The sequence below is a fragment of the Falco naumanni genome, chromosome 12, assembly GCF_017639655.2.
Source record: "Falco naumanni isolate bFalNau1 chromosome 12, bFalNau1.pat, whole genome shotgun sequence".
Lineage (NCBI taxonomy): Eukaryota > Metazoa > Chordata > Aves > Falconiformes > Falconidae > Falco > Falco naumanni.
In genome coordinates this window covers 1,285,618-1,309,611 of record NC_054065.1, presented here as the reverse complement: position 1 = coordinate 1,309,611, position 23,994 = coordinate 1,285,618, and the positions used below count along the sequence as shown (strand labels likewise).

Below are 23,994 nucleotides of genomic sequence, written 5' to 3'. Positions count from 1 at the left end.
AGCAAGTCCAAAGTACGACTGTTAACCAGTAACCGTGCCTGCCCTCCGCTCCCCCTCCCCCCCCGCTGTGCCCTCCCTCAGGGGTTCCGCACTCCCCTTTTTCACAAGAGGTGTTTTCTCCCCTGCATCTGGCAGGACCTTGTCTCTGGGCCCCCGCGGTGTGCAGCTTGGCAATGCAAGAGTTGCAGTAGTGCCTGTGGCTATAGAAGTCATTGCAATTCTCAGGTTTTTGCATACTTTGCTTATTTTAAAATGCCAGTTTCCAGAGTCATGCCATTCTGTAACTAGCCTCTCACATTCACCTGGAGAAAAGTAAGCTTTATCCACAGCCCCGCCCACCCCACCCCTTCTTTTTTTTTGTCTGGGTTTTTTTACAGCCGCAAAAACTAGGAGGAAAGTAAAAATTACATCCATCCAGGATTTTTTGTAATTATGTCCTCATAAAGGTCATTTCATCATTGGGTATTAGTTTCATGGAGTCCTTTCTGAATGCTGGTTGTTAGCAGCAAAGCATCAGCAAAGCAAATTTGGCCCTTGGGAGTGGGATGGGACAGTGGGTGCCCAGCAGAAGTGCCTGGCAGCTTTTCCACAGCGATTAAAAGCTTTGCCCCTCTATGGGGGCTGCAATTCCTAATTTTGCAGAAGCACTGCAGGGCTGAGGGATTACATCACGCTGGGTTTGAGGGCTGGAATATTCCCCTAGCCCTAGTGATATCGGGGGGCATGGTAAACTTTTACCTTAAAAGAGCTGTGTGGATGGATAAGAGATGTGCCCGAGCTTCGTATTTACTTTAAGATTAGTGAAGAATTGGCTAGAACAGCGTGTTTTCTGTTGACTGTGAAAACAAGCATGGCCCTGGCCCGGGCTGAACCCAGCAGGGGGACAAGCCCTGTGCTGGCAGCGTGCAGGCAGGGTCCCTGCCTGCAGCTGGGTGCAGGTTAGCCTGGCAGGAGCCCTGCTTTGCGGGGGGGGGTGGCAAAGGCTGCAGCAGTGGTGGCTAATGCAAGCCTAGCCTGGGGGAGGGAGGAGCCCACCTGTGCTGTGGGGGTGGCCGGGAGACCCGCTCAGCTCTTTGCTACTCCAGGACGTTTTTAAAAGATAATGAACATACAAACATGGGAGGGCAAGAGCACTCGGGTAGTGTGGCTTAGGCTCATGATAGAAAATTCAAACAATATTAGACTCAAAAAGTCAACATTAGACACACTTCTACTAAGGACCTACAAACAAACAGAGTTCCTCTGTACACACATTAACAAACACGGCTCGGATGATGATGATGGCTGCTTTCACCTTTTCACTGTCTCCGTCTTTTACCCAGGCATTGTGGTGGTTTTCGGTGGTTCCCAGCATTGGGAAGACTGCGTTGTGGAGGGCTCTTGCTGCTAGTGCTCATCCATCCATCCATCCATCCATCCATCCATCCATCCATCCATCCATCCATCCATCCATCCATCCACCCCTCGCCTGTTGAGCCTCCTTGGGAAGCACAGCCCTGGGGTCAGCACATGCTCAGAATTTTTGTTCCTCCAGGTCTAGAAAAGTCAAGAAGGGTTAGTGCAGGGCGAGCTGAAGAGCTGGCAGTGTTCACACCAGCCCCATGGCACAGCGTGGGGAGGTGCAGGTTCCACCCCGTGCTTGCTCGGCGGATTTTGGCCCTTGCTGCCGGCCGGGTGCTGCTGCTGGGGTTTGCTCTGCGATAAGGATGGGGAGTATGGCCTGAATGGCTGGGCAGATGGCCCCCGCCCTGGCCTGTGCGGCCCCCCTGGCTGTTGGGCAGCTGGGTGGGTGGCAGGTAGGCGCTCCCGGTGACACAGCAGGGCTAGAGCCAGGGGCAGCAGACAGACAGCTGGCCCTGGCTGTGCCTGCACCCCACATTGCTGCGCGTCGGCACAAGCCGCGATTGCTATTAACAGGTACGAGGTGCCTCAGGCACAGCTCTCGAGGTCTGATTTTTCCATGGCTTAGCAGCCGTCCTTGGGGCTGGATGTTTCTAATACCTGGAGCGAGATCAAACCTCTCCTTCCCGAAGGTGAAACACTCATCTTCCCCCAGACCCCACTGCTTAAGGAATGGAGAAGGAGATGATCTCCTTAGAAAACCTGCCTTTATATATTGAACTGAATAATGAGCCCTGTGTTTCGGGAAAAGGAAGAGCAAAGGGAGTCCTTAGGCTCTGCTGCTGTTCTCTCCTCTTCCATGTTTCACCTCGAAGATCAGGGGGAAGCGAGGGGAAAGCCTCCCTCCTAAAGAGCATCCTAATTGTCATTGCCCCCGTGCCTCTATGCGAGACAGTCTATAGCACCCAGCAGGCACATCCAGGGCTGCTGCCGCTCCTCCAAGTCCCTGGTAATGCGATGCCTTTCCCCAGGATCAAGGTATTAAGGTTTAGGTTATTTGTATTGATTTTATGTGCTGCCATGCTGTGTCAGTCATGCTCATATTTGTGGTTCACAAATTCCTCCTTTAAATGTCACAGCCATTTCATCTCCCTTTGCCATCAATACTTCCAGCCGTGGGGGCTGTTTATTAACCCCGGCACCAGCTTCTCTCGCACACACCTTGCTTCTCCTTTTCAGGTCCCTCTTTATTAGCAGGGGAGGAAAAAAAAAAAAAAAAAAAGAAAGAGGAAAAATAGAGTTACTTCCCCACAGAGGAAAAAGACCTCCAGAAAGTGCGTTGTGTTGCTCTGCACAATTTTTGGGCCCTCTAGTGGTTAATGCCATTTTTGGATGAATTTTCGGCATTTCCCTGGTGCTGCAGCAGCGGCTTCCTCCTGGCAAAGCCGTGACTGTGTTTGGATAATGTGATTGCTGAGCAAGCAAGTAGAAAGAAAACGGCAGAGACGGCTTCATCAGGCGCCTGCCTTGCCCAGGGATTCCCCTGGAAATGCCAGAGCAGGTCTGGCACATCACCCCAAGCCATCCAAATGCACTGCTCTCTCTGGGAAGTGACCGGGAAGACCCACGGATACCTCCGAAGGTATAGGGATAATGACTGTATTTATTAGCCACCGCCCTATTTTCCTTGTGATCCTTTAACAAACAGGCAGCAGAAATAAAAACAGCAAACATGTTTTCCCCTATTCCTCTGCAAGCGCTTACTTAAGCTTTTATTATATTTGGCCATGGGACGTTTGGTAAACTTACTGATGATATCAGAGAATGATTTTACAAACAGTAAAAGTTACACTATTGACACCTCCAAATTCGGGAGTATTTACATTGTGTTAGGTGCACACTTGCTCAGCGAGATTAACAAACATTACTCGAAAGGCTATAGCCAAATCCACCGTGGTTGTTTATAAAACCTTTACAACTCATCAGCTTCTACTAACACACTGGCACTGTTCAATTACCATCACTTTTAGAGAGCCTTAGCAAAACACCCAGTGCCCATGTAAATAGACAAATCTGAAAACTAGCTGGTCTGTTGGCTTACATACTGTAGGTAATGTTTTCTTTTGCTCAAATTTGTTCTAGAAACTAATCATGCTCTGATAAAGCCATCTGCAAATATGAGAAAGATTGACATCCACATGTCAAAGTTTACACAGCCTGACCAAGTGTACATATAGTGTGGGCGATGCGAGGGCCCCGCTGCGCCGAGTTTCGTGGGGCCGTGCCGGCAGGGATGCTACTTTGGGGGCCAAGCTCCTGCCTGGCGCCGCTTGCTGCAGCCCGAAACGCGATGTCTTTCTGGGAAGGGGGGTTAAAGCCAAATTATTCCAATGCAAACGGCAGATCTTGGCTAAGCCCGGTTGGGATGGAGATGCTCTGCCACAATCCCTGGCTCCACCGAGGCGTCAGGGACCTGGCATTGAGATGCTTCCGTGACAGGGTGCTCCCACACCAGGCTCCAGCAACCAGCTGGACTTGTCTTCCATATACCCCTTTTCCAGGTGGGAAGTAAAGTTCTTTTGTCCTAGGGTTTTGCCCCTGGGTGCTTGCAGGGGCCCGTGTGGAGCTGGCGGGGTGCCTCGAGGCATACGGCAAAGGGGCACCAGCAGGATGCTGAGGCAGTGGTGCCGTGGCGGGGCTGGGGGCAAGCGGTTGTGCCCACGCTGCTGGCTGCCCTGCGGCGCTTTCTGCATGGCAACAGCCAAAAAAAAAGTTGGAAAAAGCTTCGAGGTGAAGCTTAGCAAAAGCTTTTGACACAAGACTTGTTATCCCACTGAGGAGCGATCATTAGACTTGGTCCAAAGTACAGATTTCCGTTTGGCTTTCGGTTGCTAAACACGGCTTTTGTTGACTCCTAAACAAGGCCAGCGCTTGAGATTTGGAGCCGACCCCAGCGGCTGGCACCCGGGCCCTGAAAACCCAAATACAGAAGGAGAAAATAAATCACTTACGTTTTATTTAATCGTATTGCTAAAGAAAGGATTTAATGGACTTCCCATCCTTCTTTTAATCAAATAAAATATCCTGCCCGCATGGGGCTGAGCCTGGACACTTGCCTCGCCAGCGCGGCGAGGGAGCCAACTTGAAGTGTGTGCTGAGGGGAGCCGAATAAAACCCTGGGCCAGCCACCCTGGGCACAAATCCTCATTTTTTTTTTCAGGCCCCATGGGACTGGGGCAGGACCCTGAACTGAGAGGCTGGGGACCACAGCCCCAGGCATGGGAGCCGCTGCTGCAATGCACGTCCCACTTGTGTCCTCTGCTGATGCTGCCCGGGGAGATGGGGTTGCTATAGCTTGCCTTGCTGCTATTGGCATTATCTGCATCGTAGTATGGAACCAATCTGGGATGGAGAAATCAGGATGGTTTTGGAGCTGAGGGGGAAAACACCACCTCCAGTGCAGTGATGCTCCATGCGGAGCTCCTCTCCTGGGCACTTTTTTGCAGGTTCCCAGAGCAGAGAGGTAGCATGAGTAGCATCACTCCCAAGCTCCCTTCGATGCTGAGCTGAAAGGTTGGAGTCCTGGATGCTCCTTTTGTGCTAAGTGGCTGTAACGGCATGATTGGCTTTTTTCCATCAGTTCTGGTTTTGCCTCTGTATTTCTGAGCTGCGCTCTCAGCCTCTTGTGTAGACAGACGGGTAAACAGGCATAGACATAGAGATATTAAAGCGAAATTCACCCCCCACCCGTTCCCTCTCCCTCTGCTTCCACCACAGGAGAAGGATGCTCGGGGCTGGCCCTGCCAGCCGGCAGCTCTCCATTGGGAAGGGGCAGCTATGCCACCCTGCCTTTCCCTGTATCCCTGCAGAAAGCCAGATCTGATTGCCTGGGCTTCGTTATGCTAACGGCGCAGCCTAGCAGGGAGCACTGGAGTAAACCCCTCTTGCTCCGGGGCTGCTCCACGCTGGGAGGCTGCTGCGAAGGGGACCTTGTCCGAGGGGAAAAGTCAGCCTTCAGAAGAACCTTTGATGGAATAAATAAATAAATGGATAAATCCAAGCTTGCCTTTAATAGGGGCTCGAGCTGCAGGTCCATGCGTGCTAGCATTAGGTGTTTAAAGGCGACTTGTTTGAAAGCGCATCAGCATCAATCATTGTCTGCTGCTACTTGAAAAACAACGCTGATAGACTAGCGGGGAGCAAAGCTTTCTGCCTGCCTCCGCAGCATGCTGCAATTCAATTAGTCATGGTCAGAGGGTGGCATTATTATTCATACATTACTGATTGTTCCCAAAGTAAACAGCGCGAGGATGGGGTCTGTGATCCTCTCCGTGCCCTTAGCCAGGACACAAAGGGAAATGTGATGCAGACCCTGGGGTGGGACGTTGTTTGCAAACTTCACAGTCAGATCGTGCTGGTTTTCATCCTCCTCGCAGATAAGTGTCGGTGTATGCATACAAAAAAGCCCTGAGATATTTTACCCCAGTCGATTCTGTGATGGTTTCTTTTAACACTGATAACTTTTTTTTTTTTTAAAAAGCCACATGCTAATTTTAGATAGGATGGGTAGCTTAAACTATGCAAATACAGACCCTGTCACCACAGAATATAATAGTGATCGACAGCTTAGCAATTAGCAGTAAATAACCACGCTATGCAACACAGCAATATCATTTGCATGCTCGCAAAATAGCCACCCAAAGCTGTAATGGCCTATGAAGCCATCTGTTTATCGGCAGTACGGTGGGGAAAGCCAAAACACGCATGACATGAAGCCTGACGAAAGTGCTGGGGACCAACTTCTGCCCTTGCTTGGGGCTGCAGCAGCGGTCGGACCTGTGCTCCCCTCGGCAGCAGCTGGAGGAACCTTCCCCTGCAGCAAACATAGGGAAGAGGGCTCCTGAAAAGGCTGCTAATTGCTTTACACCTTTCTGTCTGTCCCCCCCTTACCTCCCGCCCCCCCCCCCCCCCCCCCACCCCGGGCTCAGTTTATCACCTCAGCTAATGGTGCAAATTACCACCCGGGCTGATTTCCTCGGCTTGCCCGTGATTTAATAAGCGAATGCGAAGCTGTGGGGAGAGGGGGTGAGCATTGCCTGCAGAGCAGCGGCAAAGGCTTGCAAGGGGTCATAGCCAGCAAAGGCAAAACTCCTGCCCGCCTGGGTTGTCATCTCCTTCCCTAGTGATGCTGCAGAGCAAAATATATGGAACAGTGATGGGCGGATGTGGAATAATCAGTTGCTCTGCGAAAATGTTGTATGAGTGTAGGGGTTTAGGTGCCCGGGTCTGGCATGGCACCAGTCTCGAGTGTACGCTAAACTGTTTAAGGGCATAAGTACCCTCTGAGTGAAACCATTTCACAATGACTAGAATGGAAATTAGTACAGTCACAGTAAACGTAACCATCACCTATGCAGGTGATACCTGTGGTGTATGTATCGGAAAGTCTGTTTTCAAACATTCGAGCTTAGCTTGATTAAAGGTTAAATGGATTTCCAGCACTAAAAAATATGACACTTCCCACGCTGGGTGAATGCAGAAGGGTTTTGTATGTCCTGATGTATTTAACAAACTTATAAGCTCCTCTTTTAACCTTTGTGCTTCAGAAGCGTTTAATGAAATATTCTGCCCAAATTGCCTTTTCTTATGGGGCAGGGGACTTGAAGTGCAGATTTCTTCTTCTCATCAAAAAATTTTAGAAGTTGTATGAATGTATATTAGTCTTCTCCCTGGAACCAGCTCCCAGCTCCTCTTGTGATGGGGATGCTCTCCCAGTGCAGCATCTCCACCGCTCCCTGGCAAACCCCTCCTCCAGCCCGCTAATGTATTTGCACAAAACTTGAAGGAGCGCAATCTACGTGAGAGCGCTGCTGCCTCCGGAGTTATTACAGGGACTGATGGGCAGCCACCCTGCGAATCAGCGTGTTTGCTCCTTTTCCTTGGGGAAGCCAGCTGGCTACAATAAAAATGTACTTCTTTGATAGCTGCTGCCCCAGTGCTTGACAAAATTCAGGTGTGAGGGAGGAAGATTGCTTTGGGCAGGGTGAGGAGGAAGATGAGCTCCCAGCTGCAGCTGTCCAGGGAGTGTGGACTGAGTGAAGAAGTTGTGGTGATTGGTGCTAAACATCTTCCAGGCTCAACAGCAGAATTATTGATGTGGCTGCACCATTTCTGGGAGGATCCGCAGCACACAGCATGCACACAACAAATCCCACCCAAAGGAAAATAACCACCTGATACTCCAATGAACTCTAATATTTCTTTTTTTTGTTTTTGTTTTTAAAAGGCCTTCTTCACCATCTCATTGCTATTCTTCCCCTGCCCTATTTCTCTTCCAAAGGACCAACCCAAACGTAGCAAGGGAGCAGCCGCAAACCTCCCCAAATGACAGATGCAATGCCTAGTGTCAGTCAGTGCCGTTATTTTGCATAGCGGTACTGTTCTGGCCCCTTGACAGCTTGATTTAAGGCCGCCCTTGCTTGTCGTGTTGACATGACAACTGTGGGATATGTCGTAAATATCCCAGGAGTGGACAGGAATTGTGGAGCTGGATTGTACGGGCGGTATTGTACGGCATGTGGCTGAGCCCTCAGCCCGTCCCGGCGGCTGAGCAGGGTTTGCTGTGGTTTTGTTTGGAAAAGAAAGAAATAAGAAAGAAAGGAAGGGAAAAAAAAATTAAAAAGAGCAAACTTTATTTTTGGTTGATTTTGTAACTCTTTGTGGTTGTGGGATCACTCATGGCTGTCAAGGACCCAGCCGGCTGAAAGCTATCAATCAACCAGGGGTTTTCTGAAAGACTCAGAGATATCTATTCCCTCTCCCCAAGGCTGAGCGGCTGCAGAAGTGAAGCCAAGGCTTTTCAAGACTTGAAGTGGAGGACAGGCTTTTAAATCTGGGCAGGCAGGATGGTGAGGAGCGTTATCAGAGCAAAGTCTTGACCTAAAGCCTGTCAAAGCCAGGGCAGGGTCTTACCGAATGCCCTGCAGGGTCCTGCCGGGCAAAAGAACCTTTGGAACCAGGTTTTGGGGTGTGTTGGACCACGTGGCATCTCCCCAGTGATGCTGAATCCCATCGTTATCGGCCTGTTTCTGGCCTTGGTTGTGGAGTGTCGGTGGAGTGGCTCCAGCAGCAGCCACCCTCTCTATCATGCTGAGCAGCTGCGTCCCAGCACGCTGTGAGCAGGTGAAGGAGGTGAGGAGGTCCAGAGGCACAGACATCAGTGTCTAGTGCTGCTCTGCCCAGTCACATGGCATCCCAACAGCTTGTTGGTACCTGGAAACAAAGATCAGAAATGAAACGGTACAACTGGTACAAACAACAGCTTCTCCAAAGAGACAGTATTTGAGCAGTGGGTTGCACCAGAGCAACAGAATTTAATGATTTCCTGGACTTTTGACACCGTTCTGGGGTAGACCAGAGCAATCCGTGCTTGGAGAAATACCCCTGTCATCATCTTCAAAACTACACGCTCAGCCTGAGTGGGTTCAAAGCCCTTTTCTCAAGCTAGCATCCGCAGAGGGGGACATTTCCATTCTGTTATTTTCTTTTAGGTTTGGAGTTTATAAAGCAGCACACACGCATATTGAGTTTTGTTTCAAATTGAAATGAGACATTATTGAAACAAAGGAAAAGTTTCCTCTTCTCTCCCCCCATTCTTTTCCGCTATTATATGCAGCAAGACAAATGATGGGGAAAAGCTCCTTCCCACTTTTTCCTTTTCTTTTTTTCCTTTTGTAATTTTGAAAAAAGACCCCAACTTGAAAGGAAGATGAGCCAGAGCAGCAAGGGAACAAAACCCATCAGCAACTCCATCGCTGGGATTTTAAAACATTTAAATGCACCAGGGTTACGAGGGAACAATCTCTGTCATTTCCAAAGTTTCCTGAGTTGGAGGAGCTGTGGAAAGGAAAAGAGGAGAAAGGGGTGGGGGGTGGGGGTGGGGGGAGGGGAAGGAGGGAAATAATGGCAAATCCTAAATATGAAGCATCATATGCACAAACTGAACTTAAGACTTCAGATTTGTTTTAAGGACAGCTCATTCAGAGGATGGTGTTGGTGCCTTGGTCCCTGCAGCTGCTCCCCTGAACATGAGCAGACACTGAGCCCCTCTCGCAGGACACGGGGGCCCCACGTCCCCCAGCCCAGTTATTCATGGTCCTGACCTGGAACAAAGCCCAACAACTGCATAAACTTGATCCAGTCTGAGATGGGCATGAATTTACCTTTAGCTTTACAAGGACTTCATTGCTACCCCTACCTTCCCTATCCATAGCCCCAAAGTGCTTGAAGTCATCAAAACCCCCAGGCTCCTAAACCGCCACCCCTAGTCCTGTTTTCTGTGGCACGGGGGAGAGGTGCAGTGGGTACCATGAGCATCGCACCTAAGGTCCCTCCCAGCCTCATCTGCAACAGCAACCCAGGGCAGATGCTCTGGGGACAGCAGCCATAAGGTGGTGAGCACATGACTTTCCCCCCCCTCCCCCAAATAATCCTCGAGCCTTCGGAAAGGATCTCTCAAGCCCAAAGCGGTTTGTAAATATTTAGTAACACTCAGGGCACTTTTCCTTGAAGCTTTCCCTTGCGGTGCTCATTTATTCCAACATTTTCTAAACTTGCTGCTGCTGCAGGCTGGTCCTCTTGAAGCAATCCCTGATGCTGTGGGCACCAGAGCTCCTGTCCTGATTTTGCATGACCTATCCTTGACGTGGTGCGTCACCTCTGAGCGTGGCCACTGCCTGGCAATTTCAGGGTGGAAGGATGTTTGCGTGGGTGGGCAGACTTGAGACCCACCTCCTCGTCCTCTTGGGTCATTTTATAAATCTTAGTTGAATGTGAATGTAACGAGCAAACTGTAAATGTGACAGGGAAGAGCATCGGATCCCACCGCCTGCTAAAGCATCACCTCTGCATAGGGCTGGATGGTGGAGAACGTTGCTGCTGAAGGCAAGGGCCATGAGAAATCCCAGAAAGGACCTTCAGTATTGTCCAGGGCACATCCCACCCCTGGTATGCGGGCGGCTCGGCAGTACTCACAAGCAGAAATCATAAATGCAATACTGGTCCTTCCCTTCCTTCCTGGACGCTAGGAGAAATGTCTTGATTAGTTTTGTTTGCTTGGGCTTGTTTGTTTGTTGATGTGTGTTGTGTATTTGTAGGTGTGTGTAGGCTTTATTGACCGAATGCTGAGTTCACGCATAAGTGGGGTTACAGGGAGGTACCGAGGAGGAGAAGCAAGCTGGCTGGATTGATAGATATGGCATTTACATTCTCTGTTCAATCTGCATCAGGGAGGAGGGTCACTGCAATATTAGTTTTGACTGAGATGTAGTTTGTGGAGCTCCAAGAAAGCCACAGGCACAGGGCTGGCAGAGGGAAACCCTTCACCCTTCCCCAAAACCTGGCCAGAACGAGATTGTCCTGGCAAGTCTCATTGCATGGACTGGTGGGAGGAGAGGGGGAAGGTCGCAGGCGATGGGCTCGTAGGGGAACCTCAGCTGCTGGGAGCAGCTGTGGGACTGGCCGAGACAATCCTTGTCATTGCCATCACCATAACCATTGCCATCATCATTAGTGCCATCACCATTGCTAATGTCATTGCTGTCACCATCACCATTGCCATTGTTGCCACTAGTGCCATTGCTATTGCCGTCGCCACCACCATTGCTATCCTTGCTGTTGCCATCGCCATTGCTACTGCCATGGCCATCACCACAGGAGTGCCAGGAGAGCTGGGGCAGCTCAGCAGGCATGTCACCCCCAGGTCAGGGGACGAGTGCTGTGCTGGGCAGCTTGGCTCTGCCTCTGTGCCTGCCGTGGCGGTGGGGGCTCCAAGCTGTGCTTCAAGAGCACTTACCGAGTTTCAGGACCCAGAAGGTAAATAAAAGGCACATTTTTTTAAGGTTTCATACTTACCAAACCAGTCTGGGGCTTTTTTTTCTTTGAGGCTTGACTTTTAATTGCTGGGCATAGGGAAAGGAAGATGAAGCGAAGTGGGGAAAAAAGCGACTTTAATTGTCACCTGTGTCCTCTCCCCAGTGGGACAACAGGAGGGGTGTTCCCCAGCCCCAGATCTCCTGTGCAAACAGCTCCTTTCCCTCTCTGCCCACAATATGTAAAACCAAGGCATTTATGTGCAGTTTGTGATCTGGCTACTTCCACTGTTGGCTATCTTAACCCGAGACTGGCAGCAGGGGTCTGGCTTCCAAACAGCCCAAGAAACCCAGCTCCAAAACTCTGCCCAGCACCAAACCCCAGACCTCCAAGGCAGAAATAATGTTGGAAGCCTCAAAGATAAAAACAAGACAAGTCAACATAAATTCATCCTGCTTGCACCGGCTCCCCGCTGATTTACATCGGCTCAGTGCTTGAGCAACAAACATAAAATAAATATCCTCCGCGTACAACTGTCTGTGATACAGGTGTGTGCGTGGGCGAGTGTGGGGCTCACAGCCTCCACACCAACGGGCAACATCTGCAGCTGCCCCCAGACAGACAGACAGACAGACAGATAGTCTGATGTGAATTATTTAACACAAAGTGCCGTGACCTCTATTAACAAAGGGAGATGCTTCCAGACCTGCGGGCAGCACCATGGGAAGCAGCTGGATCCAAATCAATCTAATTGAAGATGGGCCTGAATTGATTATAGGAGCTGGTGGCAAGCATCCTGTTGAGGATGCTGGGGGGGTAGATGCCGGTACAGTATACTCCTTTTAGCTCATCTGGAAAGATCACGGCCATAAATTGTGCTTAAGGAAAAGCTCGGCAGCCAAGCACGTCCAGATGCGCACACACATGTGCTGAGCGGGGGCATTACTTCATGCTGGGGCGCTTTGGAAAAATAAAATTATCTTGAAATTTCCTGATTTTTCTTTTTCTTTTTTTTCTTTCCCCTTCCCCTTCCTCTGCAATCAAAAGAAAGAACTGAAAGAAACGTGCACTTCAAGGCTTTAAATCTGAAACTTCCTAATCCCCTGAAGTCCACACTAGACTTCTTGCCTCCATGGAAACCCCAAAGCATTCATCCAAGTGATTGGCCTCCAATGAATTTTAGATAAGACAGAATGGAACGGAATTGATGTGATTTTAATGCAGAAGAAAGCGGTGGAAGGGAGGTCCACTTGGTTCATATTTGAATAAAGCAAACATGACAGACAAAAGGCTGACAGCTGTAAATGACATTGTCAGTACAAAAATTATCAGCCAGTTTACAATCTGTTTGCTTATGTTGAACAAACAGAATGTGTGTGGCATCCCTTGGCTTCATGAATGGCAGAAATACTTGCAGGCTCCGGAGAGAGGCAGATATCTGTTCCCTCCCAGCCCTCCCACTATAAGATATCCGTCTGACAGCCACGCTGAAAAGGAAAATTCTCTCCTTCCCCCCTGCCAACCTTCTCCTCCTGCTTTTTTTCTTTAAATGTTTTTAACCCTTCTCTTTTTTTTTTTTTTTTTTTTTTTTCCTTAGTCCTCTTTTTCTCTGTCTTCTCTTACTTTGCCTTAGTTGTGGTTGTTTGGGTTTTTTTCTGTTGGTTGTTTTGAGGGGAGGGCTGCAGCTGGGCACAGCCTGGCGTCAGTGCGGCAGCGGTGCTGGATGGTGCTGGATGAAGCCGTTCGGCAGTGGCGGCATTCCAGGCACCAAACCTGCTGTTACCTAGCGAAAGCTGCGGCCGAACATGCCTCTGTTTTCTTTTCTTCCTTTCTTTCTCCTCCTGCCCAGTAGATCCTGGGAGCGCCTTTTGGGGACGGGACTCTGGCGGCATTGTCCAGGCTGCCGTGGTGCGGGCGCTGGCGTCAGACCCCTTTGCTCTTCCATTCCTCACACCAGCCAAAATGTTAGCACCCCCCAAAATGTTAGCTGTGACCAAAAAAGCCTTTTTTAATTTGGGCGCAGATTTAACGAAGTAGCGATCCTCCTTCTCTGCAAGTGCAGCTCCAAGGCACGCATGAAACAAGTTGTGGGGTCTCAGCTCAGCACCGTGGGGTGCTCAGGGCGCAGAAACCACTCCCCTCCCCTTGTAAAACCCATCATTATATGCATATTTATCCCAGGCACTAAATACCTTTTTTTTTTTTTTTTTCCCCTGGAGGATTTCTATTGTCATCCTGCATCCTTGGTTGAGTTTTTCCATCTGTTATTTTACAGTCGAACTTTGCAGGAGTTCCAGCCCCGAGGCCCTTACCCCCAGCCCATCCCCGTGGTGTCAGGCCACATTCATGCCACACAGCTTTGCGATTCCTGGAAACAAGCTGCCTGCCAGCGTAATGTATTCCTTCATTAAAAAGCAACTGAACCTGAAAGCCCACCTTCGGGTTTCTGATGTGCCCTGCCAAGCCTGCCCATTTTATTCCGGCCTGACCTGAGCCTTACAGATAGAAGGAAACCCGACGGCTTGTTGCAGTGAATCAAGCCCCCTTCTTTTATGTGGCTGTAAGGGGGGGAAAGAAAAAAAAAAAATCCAACCCACGCCAGAATTTGTTTAGTGGCACTTGGCTTGTTTGATCAGAAGAAAAAAATAATGACAGGTGAGTACGGTCTGTGTGGGGCAGATAAAGGGACTAGAACAACACCGGGAGAATACGGCAATTGCTTTCCAGGCAGCCGAGCATCCAAACACAGGCACTCATATGAAAAGTTTATCCAATTATGGCAAACCGGATGACGCTTGTTATGTTGTGTTACTCTTTTCATTTTAATCTAAATTGCCGTTTCTCTCTCTCTGATATGGCAATCGGTCATAAAGGGTTGACCACCATTAAAGCTGTTTGATTTGGAACCCTGTAGTGTTTGACTAAGAGGGTAAATGCAAATTTGATGACAGAATAAGGATAAATTTACATATCAGCTTCAGCTCACATGGAGAGAGTAAACATTCTGTTTATCTCAAGTGTCACTTTATGATTTCAGTAGAATATAAAACTGACCTTGGTCCAGACATTGCAAAAGACCTGAATGAAATATATTGTTGTCTAAATACAATTTACTCAAGTAGAAGTTGTCAGCAAACCCGGCGTAACTCAGCAAACAGGGTTAGACAGCAGGGTCGCCGGGACAAAATTGTTCCGATTGACTCCGAAATGAAAATCTCCGCAGCTTTGTAGCTGGCAAGTGGGTGGGAAAGGGAAAGAGCTTCCCCCGCTGAGGCCGTTCCCTAAATCACGGCTCCTTCTTCCAGCCGCAAGCTGGAGGGGAAATCCAAGGAGCTGCAAACTCTGTGCTGCAGGGTGGGGGGCAAATTTATTTGGGAAAAAAAAAAGTTAAAATGCTACATTCCCTATTTTGATTTTTTACAACATTTTTTTTTTTAAACCTTCTGGCTGTTATTCTTTCACTTCCCTTAAGTTTGTACTCAACCTTTACCCAACGTCACCTACAAATATCTGTACCTCAGGTTGCACACGTAATTTGACAGCCCTTTCTTTCTTTTCTGCTGCCCTGGGGTTCATACTTGTGGGGAAGAAATATGAAACTTTAATGGTTAATGGAGATTCTGTCTCTGCATGGAAATACTTCCAGGCTATTTAAACTACACTGAGCGATTTTCCCCCCTTGCTCCGTCAAATCATCCAAAAGGAAAAGAAATGCAGGAAGGAACAGAGATTTTCTCCCACATCAACTAAGCGGTGCCTAATAAAGAGTCAAAATGTGGAATGCGATGCTTAATGAATGACTTTGTGTATTTAACAGAGAGATGATCAAAACTGACTGAACAAACAAATACGAAAGTAATCGGAACTGATACACAGAAGCAAGAGGAAGGAAAATCTATTTTTCAGGTAACTAAACGAATCAGCTATTGCAATGATGCCATGGGCTCTCCCCTGAAATGCAGAGCTGCTTGCAAGGCACGGGACCGATGTGAAAGGAGCAGGCAGCGAGCAGGAGGGTTGATTTTGCTCGGTACCCACCCCGGGCATGGTGAAACCGCTGGCGGCTGCTCCGGGCAGAGCCCAGGCACCAGCCGCGCCAGGAGCAGCGTGGGCTCGGGGAGACAAAGGCTGGAGGGGAACAAAAGGCAGAGGGAGATAAAGGCGACTCGTGCGGGGTCGCTGGTCTTGTTGCAGATGGGGTTGTTAGTGGGGTTTGGTTATTTGTTAGTAAGAACATCTATATTTTAATGCTTATCTGGACTGCCTAAAATTGCGTTTCCAGGGGTGAACCGCAGGAACTGTTCTGCTGTCGGTGCTACTCCACAACTGGACCCTTAGTGCTCATGTGGTATGAACACGGGTACAATGCGCCAGGCCTGGGTGACACACCGGTTCCCCCAGACCCTGGCATCCGCACCGTGTATTTGCAGCTGATTCATGCTTCCATGGCTGCAATGCTAACATCTTGCAATTGCCGTTTACCTGGGCCCAGCACACGCTTAGGATCCTTTTTTAATTCGGGAGCATCCGTGTAATGAACCTGGCCAAGTCAAGAAGCCTTGTGGTACCGAGTGGGGATGGTTTCGGTCCCGCTTGGGGAGCCACGGGGCAGAGACGGGTGCGGAGGCAGAGCCCTGGGACCCGTCAGCCTGGGTTTGACCCCTGATATATAGGGCAGAGTGATCGTATGGAGCTACAGCCCCAATGCACCGCTTGTTTCGGAGCTAACACCTCAATAGAAAACAGGGGGAAAAAAAGGGGATGGGAGCAGGAAAAATAAACCAAAGCAGATGAAAAAGCCGGGAGAGGCAGCTTTTGCCTGGGACAGCCCTGGGAGAGAGCTCCTGCCCAATCACTTGATCTGTTCCCCCCATTTACAGAGATTATTTGCACTTCTAAAAGCCTGAACAAGGCTGCAGCTCCTGGGGGCCAGGAGCAGGCTGGGAGAACAAGGGATTTGGGCTGACCCCGGGAATTCCCCGCTGCTGTATTGTTTCAGGGCAGCCAAGACTTAGCAAAAAGGGGGCACTTCGCCTTTCGGAGGAAGGAGGGGATGCATCCTCCCTTGCTGGGGAATATCATATTCTGCTGGGTAGGAAGGTTCACATGTTGTCGATTCTGATGTTGTGTTTAAAAATTCCCAGAGAGGAGAAAAAAGTTACTAGGAGAAAGACCCAGGGTTCCCAGCTCCTGTGCTGACCACAATTATCTTAAATTTTGAATCGCAAATGAGATGATTTCTCTATGTTTTCAAGAATACCATGGTTTTTTGTTTTTAAGAGAGATAAAAGTGCTTGAAAGAAATAAAACTGTGACTTTCCTCTTCTTCCCTGCCCAGGACCCCTTGGCACAGCTGGTCCTGCGCTCTGTTGGGCTTGCAGTACCGCAGGTATTGGCACCCACTGCCCTTCCCTGGATCTCCTTGGGTGGGCAAGTGCCTCGGTGCGATGCTCACTCAGTTGATCTTTCTGAGCCCAAGTAACCTGGGCAAAACCTGCCCGGGTTGGGCTTCCCCTTGTTCTGAAGCCCTCTGTTCCTGAAGGTGATTCGGCACAGCTCTATCCTCTTTGCAAAAGGTCATCCCTGTTCTTTCTGTGCCGTAACCTGGCAGGGTAGGAGGGAGGGCTCGGCCAGGTGGGCCCTAACGATGATGATGTTACAGGTGCTCTTCGGAGATGAGCCACTTTCCCAGCGAGAAAGGCAAGAGCCTGCTTCCCAGAGTGCAAAGCAAAAGGTGGGTTTTGCCAAAGGAGGATCTGGGATTTGCTGATATTCGGATCCAGGGCAGGAATGAAGAGGACGCCTGATGAAGAAAGTGCCATTAATTCGGGTGAAGGTGGTCCTTATAGACCCATCGCATCCACGATGGTCCAAATCTTCTGCTTCAATCCTCCCCCTCCCAGGTGGTTTTCCAAAGGCTGCTGCCAAAGCAGCCGGCTGAAGGGAGGACCAGCCAAACCTCAGCTCCGCGGAGAGCACCCAGAACGTGGTGTGCACGGGACCAGGCACTCCTCAACCCTCGAGCCTGTCCCGAAGGACACCAAGACCACCCTGGAGCAGCTTGCCAGGTCACGGTGGGTCCCCAGCCCCTGCAGAGGGCTGTATGCATTTACCAGCTGCCCAAAGAGCCCCTTCCCTCCTGCTGCTTCTCCTCCTGCTGCTCATCCAACCTCTTGCCAGCCTGAGGGTTGGGGCCAGTGAGTGCTGCCAAAACCCACCTGGCCCAACCTCTTGCAGGTGGGCACATCTCACCGAAACCCCCAGCACCCACTATCCAGCTCACCACATCCCCCAGGACCTCTGTGGGCTCTGGATGGGGCCCTGCAGTGTGGGATGCCCTTTGCTGCCCATTCCCACTTCTTCCCAGCAGAAAGCCCAGCCCTGTAGCTGGCGTAACCCCACCGGCTTTCACACCTCATACCGATCTCCCAAAACCAGGACCGATCCCCTAGGCTGCCGCACGGGAAGTTTGTATCTGAAGCACAGTGCTGCCCAGCGATACCTGTAAAAAGGAGGAAGGTGGCTGCTCTGGGCTTTTAGCATCGTGAACGTGAACCTTCCCCCGCAGTGGAAACCAGGGCTTATAATGGAGTTGCTGACACCACCTCAATTACTGCTGCACTACCCACTGCCCTGTAATGAAGGAATTTTCCTTTTTTTGCAGTGTGAATACTAATTGAGATGGGCTCCAGAGCAGCACCAGCACAGGAGGATGGTGCCATCTAAAGGAACCGAAGGCAAAGAAGAGCAGCAGCCACCACCGAGGGGGTGCGGAGGGACCAGCCGTATCATTTTAGCTTCAGAAAGGTGGCTCAGCAGCAGGGCTCCAGCTCAGCAGATGCCTCCAGAGGAAGTTTCTGATGGATGCCTGATGGTTTCATGCCACCTTAGAGACAATGGGGTCCCTCATTTGCATAGAATTTTCTTATTTCCTACAAAGGAGATGTTCAAGGGTATTTTCCTCCTAGTACCTTCTTGTTTCCGTCATGTACATAGCTGGTACCAGGGGAATCAAGGGTAACGTTGGACTGTCTGGGATCCTCGATCCGTGCCAGGCAGGGCCATCCACCCCAGAGTCAAGTTGTCCTGGTCCTAGAGGACATAATGCTGGTCTTTGGGAACAGATTTTGGAAGTGCCTGTACGCGATGGGTACAAGCTCGGTCCCACCCCGGTGGCCATGCTGGAGCATCAGGGATGGTTACAGCATAGGAACTGGGAACAGGGACCACCATAGGAAAGCTTTTGAGCTAACCAGTCCAAGTCAACCCATGGGCACATGTGCTGACGCTCTGACCCAGCTTCAACTCCCCCTGATGAATTCCCTTTGTCAAGAGGGCTGCAGTCATCCAAAAAATCCTCTTGGCATATGCAGCTAACAAGCCCAAACCAACCCCAGCATTCCTATTTTAGCTTTTTTGAATCACTGCACGCTATGAAAGAAAATCAGTCATGATTTACAGAGCTGCTGCAAGTACCCTGCAAGATGGGACTGCCCGCCAAATTCCAGGTATGCGAGGAAGGCTGACACTTTTGTTCCTGCAATTAATTAATTTTCACCGGGCTTTCACTTTTACAACCTCTTTTTCCACTTCCCAGGTTGCTCAACTCGAAATCAATAAGACCACCCCATGATAAAGACGTCATGCTGAATGTATATGTCATTAATCACTTGAGTTACCTTTCAACCCAGCGAGTTTCCTTTGTTGGAGCCTTCCCTCGAGGTACTGGAAAAACAAACAGACACATTTATAACAACCCCTTAGGGCTAAGTCAACAGTTGCATTCACCTCCCTAATCAACATCTTAGGCTTAACCAAGATCATCTCTAAAACTCCTCAAAGAGCTACAAAGCAGTAACTGTACTTTCCCAGTACAGATAATTGGGATTTTACATGGCATGATGATAGATTTTATTGAAAAAGTTATCCTAACATCGTTGCTCGCTGCTGGGAGTCCTAAAGTTGCTGCCCAAACTGAAGCGAGCACTCAGATACGTGATGGCATCACGAAGGCACGCTTGGGCATGTTTTCCAACCATTAATATTTGGCTGCGGTGCAACGGAGGATGAAAGACCTGGAGTCCTTCGCTTTCAACCACCCAAAGCACATATGACACGGACCCGTACAACAGGCCCCGCCATGCCTTGGTCCTATCTTTACACATCTCTTGTAGAAGAACGATGTGGAGGTCGGTGAGAGCTGGGGCAGCCAGGACCATCAGGGCTGCGGCCGCCCTCGGGCACGGAGCTCCCTCCTGGCAGGTTGGCACACCTGGCACCTTCCTGGCCGCCGAGCGCAGCGGGCCCGCCGTGGGGTCCGTCTCAGCGGCAGTCCTTCACCCAGCCAGCTCCCCCCTCTCCTGGACCTCTCCACAACCTACTGGGAAGGATAGAGCCTCCGCTGAAGTATTCAAAATATTTTTGAATGAAAGTGTCAGTTCAAGATCCTCAGCATAAAACATACCTAACAAAGCCTATTTGCAAAGTAAATTTACTCTGGATTTCCGATACCTAGGAAAGTTTTTTCTATTATATTTATTTAAAATTACAACAGTTTACATTAGAAACAAGCTCAAACAATTAAGGTAAAAGATAAATAGCTGCATACAGTTTAATTTTACAAAATGCAAACATACATCTTTCATTGTTCCATTATCCGAGAATTAAGTGCAATATAATTGTCTGATGTATTGTCGCTGACTTAAATGCTATAAAATTAAATGGACCTGACTTTTATGAAATAATCTTTATTTTCCGTCATCATGCAAGCAGTGGCCTGTGGTGGCTCAGAGGTTTTTTTTTGGGGGACACCTTCAAATGAAATGTTTGCTTTCTGCTGCACAGCAGGGTTCCTCTGGATTTCAGATGGCCCAGAGTACTGCCTAGCAAGACGCCGTCCCAGGAAGCAGGAGCTGGAGGTTGCCTTTGGAAAAGTGGGGCTTCATCCCGGCTATTAAGCTGGCAGGAGGAGCTGCGGGATGCTCCGAAGGCTGTGGTGAGCAAGCATGCAATACTTTCCACGCTTTCCTTGCTCCCCACACTGAACGCCCCTGGGGGACACGCTCTTTATCTGGGATGCAATTATAAAAATTGGCTTTGAAATAATCCTTTTAGAACGGGGGAAAAAAAGAAATAACAGGAGGCTTATGCGCTTATGTCGTAAGGCTGGTGCTGTAAATATTAGAGAGACCCGGAAAAGCAGTGTTCTATGAAGAGCGGAGTGCCTGGAGGGCTCAGAAGGAGAGGGTTTGGTCTTTGAGGAATATTCTGAGTCTGAAGGAAGAACGGGGAAAATGAAAACCAATGTTATCTTACCGGGGCCCTGGTATAGACTGAAAATGATGACGTTGTTTAATTTTGGAAAAAAATGGGAAAGGAGGCATGTGGCAAAATAACAGCAAATAATGCACAGCCTGGAAAGGGAGGGTAGGAAGACCTGTGTGGTAAGGCGAGCGGGGGGGCAGCCGGAGCCCACCGTGCAGCACCATCAGGGCTCACTGCACAGCACCGTCGGAGCCACACTCAGCACTGTTGGAGCCCACCGTGCAGCACCATTGGAGCCACACAGCACCGTTGGAGCCCACCGTGCAGCACCGTCGGAGCCCACTGCGCAGCAGCGCTGCCCTGGGGCACAGCGACGGCGAGCTGACCGTGTGCCACCGTGGCATCACAGTCGCCGGTGGCCTGAGCCAGGGGCCAAGCCAATGCACTGTGGCTAAAACCAGAAGCACTTGGCGACTAATTGGGGTGTAAGTTACAGATGAATCATATCATTTTGAGTCATGGACCGAGCTCACAAAGGTCTGCAGGTGCTTAGGGATAATCTTGTAAACCCCTATTCCTCCAGCTCTTTGAAGATGCCTGTGGCTTTCAGCAAGCCAAGAGGAGAGGCTGTGTCTCCTGCCGCTTCTGAAGGGCTGAAGCGTGCCCTCCGAAACACTGGCCTTATCCCAGCCATTCGCATCCGTGCTGGAAAGGCAGCTTTCCCCTGTCAGCTCTCCAAGCACCTTTATTCCTCCTTCGTAGCTCCAGTGCCTGCCCGCTTAGGGATTTAGGAGGGGGGGCAGCCCCTGCACCTCACTGCTGCTGCCTCGCTAGCGTCTTATTACACTCACTGAATTATGAAGACCATATTCGTCTTGAAAACAGGCACATTCCTCTTTGCAAGGATGCCTCCAGCTGCCTCCTGGGTGGGCATGAATCACACCAGCCTGCCGAGATTGGCCCTATAACTCCTGTCTGCAGCAGCCCCGGCGCAGGCTGCTTGCATGGAGGATGCTGGCGAATACCAGGAACGTTTTCCAAGGCAAATCGAGTGTTTTTATAAGACGAGCCCGATGTGCAGTCACTAGAGACCTTGATTTGTGGTGACTCTCACAACAGTGATGTTGAAAGGGCAGACCCTCAGCTGGTGTAAACTGGTACTATTCCCCCCCCCACCCAGGGCCTGGGTCAGCTCGTAAAATGGTGTAACTCAGCATAGCCCTATGGATGTCACTGCATCCCCACTAATTTACCCCTGCTGAAAACCTGCTCCACGGGATGAAAGCATTAACTCTGCCGCTGGACAGTTGCAGAGATGCCTCCCTGCAATCAGAACTGAAAAACTGCAATGCAACTTTTTTTAGCCCCTTTTTTCCCCCCCTCTTCCACCCCCCCCCCCCTTTTTTCTTCCCCCCCCTTTTTTTTTAATAACCCTTTAATTCTTCCCTTTACAGCTGCATTCTCTGTTGTCTACTCCTGCATCCACAAAGAGGGGCTGCTAAAGGAGAAGCCGGCATGCTAATAACTCACTACCTAGGCAGTTGCAATGCCCCAGCCTTCACTCGCACCCCCAGACAAAAAGGCCATGTGTCACAGCCCCGAGACAAATGCTCCTGGCACAATGCTGCGACACAAGTGAGGGGGCCGGAGGTCAAAAGTTATTTGTGTAAGCTGGTATGCTTTCAGCAGCAAGACATAGCTGGGACAAAACTTTAAAGGTCAGTCTTGTCTCCTCTCCCCCCACCCCCCTGTTCTGCCTGCACCTGTCCCGAGAGCCCTGCCCGGACAACAGGCAGGCGAGGGGTTGCAAAACCTCCTGGCGAAGGGTGGGAGTCACGCTGGGAGTGGGCACGGGGAGAGGTTTGTTCCCGGGAAGCAGGAGGGCAGAGCCTGGTGGGGAGAGCTGGGCTCCACCTGCACCATGGACCCACTTGGACCCGCTCTGTTTGCCGTGGGTCCAGCGTTCCCATCGGGATGCTCTCAACCAGCCCCTGGGCTGCCCACTTTTAGAGAGGTGGTGTTCACAAGAAGGAAATTTGGGTGATTTGCATGCAAACACATGGACTGGAGGGGGGAAGAAAATAAGAAAAGAAAAGAAAAAAAGAAAATAAAAGAAAAAAAGGAAAAAAGCTTGCTGCAGGCACGAGCAGACAGCGGTGTCTCTATGGAGATGGGGAGGGGGAGGATGGGTGCACATGCCTGAAAGGCAGACACCCAACCGCCAGCCATCCCGCAACTTTTTGGGAAACTCCTATCAGATGCGTGCATTTAGGTAAAGCTTGCTTCACTGGAAAACTCACCTAGCCCGGGGTTATGCCTCTGTACGCTTGCTAACAAAGTCCTTGCCCTCAGCCTTGGCAAGCGCCAGCGGAAGTGCTGCTCCCGGCTGTGCCTCCTCCGGTCTCTAACTGGTTTAAAACCGAGTACCAGCGGGCCAGCAGTGATGCACCGGGGAGGGGGGGCGGGGGGGCCGGGGATCAGGAAGCCTCAGCACGCTCTTGGATGGATGCTTTCTTCTCTGTATCAGGGCATTTGGGCAGAAAATGATACAAAATTCTCAAGAGCCAGGGTCTTTGCTGGGATGGTCAGAAAAGAAGGCAGAAATGGGGTAAAACCCCTCTTTCTGGCTAGAAATTATTTTGATTTTGCAAAATAAAATAAAAAAAGTAGTTCTAAATTTTACTTGATAAATACAGCTTTTTTTTCCACATATGGGATTCATGAACTTCTGGCTTTTCAAAGCAAATTATCAGTTTTCCTTTTAAACCCTCCCAATAGATGACTAACAGGGATGCTGGCTGGCAGGAGAGCAGGGTACCAGATGCTGCAGAAGCTCAGAACCCCCCCATAGCGACGCATGCTGGAAGGATGAAAGAACAAGTGAAACCAGTGCTGCTAATGGGCAGCTCTTCTCCGCAGTTCCCTCCCCTGGGCTATTCTCCCACCTCCCCCTGCAGGATGGGGATGCTGAACTCAAGCCCCAGCACCCTCACGGCTTTGGGAGCAGGCAGTGTTTGCCACAGAGGTCCTGCGCCGCAGGAAGACCCGCCGGAGAGCAGCTTGTCCCCCCCAGGAATGCGCCCACCCCCTCCAGATGAGAGGGCATCCTTGGAGCGCGAAGCGAGGTCCTCACCTTTCCCTCTCCTTTCAGTTCCCTGGGACAAAGCATAAATACCTCCAGCCAAGTGCACTCAGTACGTACTTGTTTGCCAAGCCATTATCTACTCCTGGGTTATGAGAAGGCATTTGTGTTTCAACGGGAATCCAATCAATAAATTCCACAGTCTTTCACCCTCTCTTCTTGGCAAACATATCCATCCCACCCCACTACACCAGGTTTTCTCCCTTTGCTGGAGTTAAATATTTGTGGGGCCTCTTGTTAAAACATCGGGAGCACCGGGCTGCAGCAAAGGCCTCCAGCCAGTGCTGGCTGGGGTTTCCGCAAGGAAAGTCTCTCCTCCCTTGGAAAGGGGTGGCTGATGGGAGGAGGCAGTTCTGTGGCTCTCCCCACCCCAGCCG

The 23,994-nt window shown here is 50.2% G+C and overlaps 1 long non-coding RNA gene across 2 annotated transcripts in view; it reads left to right on the top strand.

The window, feature by feature from the left end:
- Positions 1–21,508, top strand: part of LOC121096233 — a 54,011-nt gene extending 32,503 nt beyond the window's left edge. Inside the window, exons 4-8 of one of the 2 annotated variants that reach the window (XR_005830405.1) lie at positions 15,029–15,117; positions 16,550–16,600; positions 16,874–17,285; positions 17,876–18,719; positions 18,809–21,508. This is a non-coding gene — a long non-coding RNA (uncharacterized LOC121096233). Of the gene's footprint in view, positions 1–15,028; positions 15,118–16,549; positions 16,601–16,873; positions 17,286–17,875 lie in introns of both variants that reach the window. The other variant, XR_005830404.1, reaches the window with a different exon arrangement.
- Positions 21,509–23,994: the final 2,486 nt, after the last annotated feature.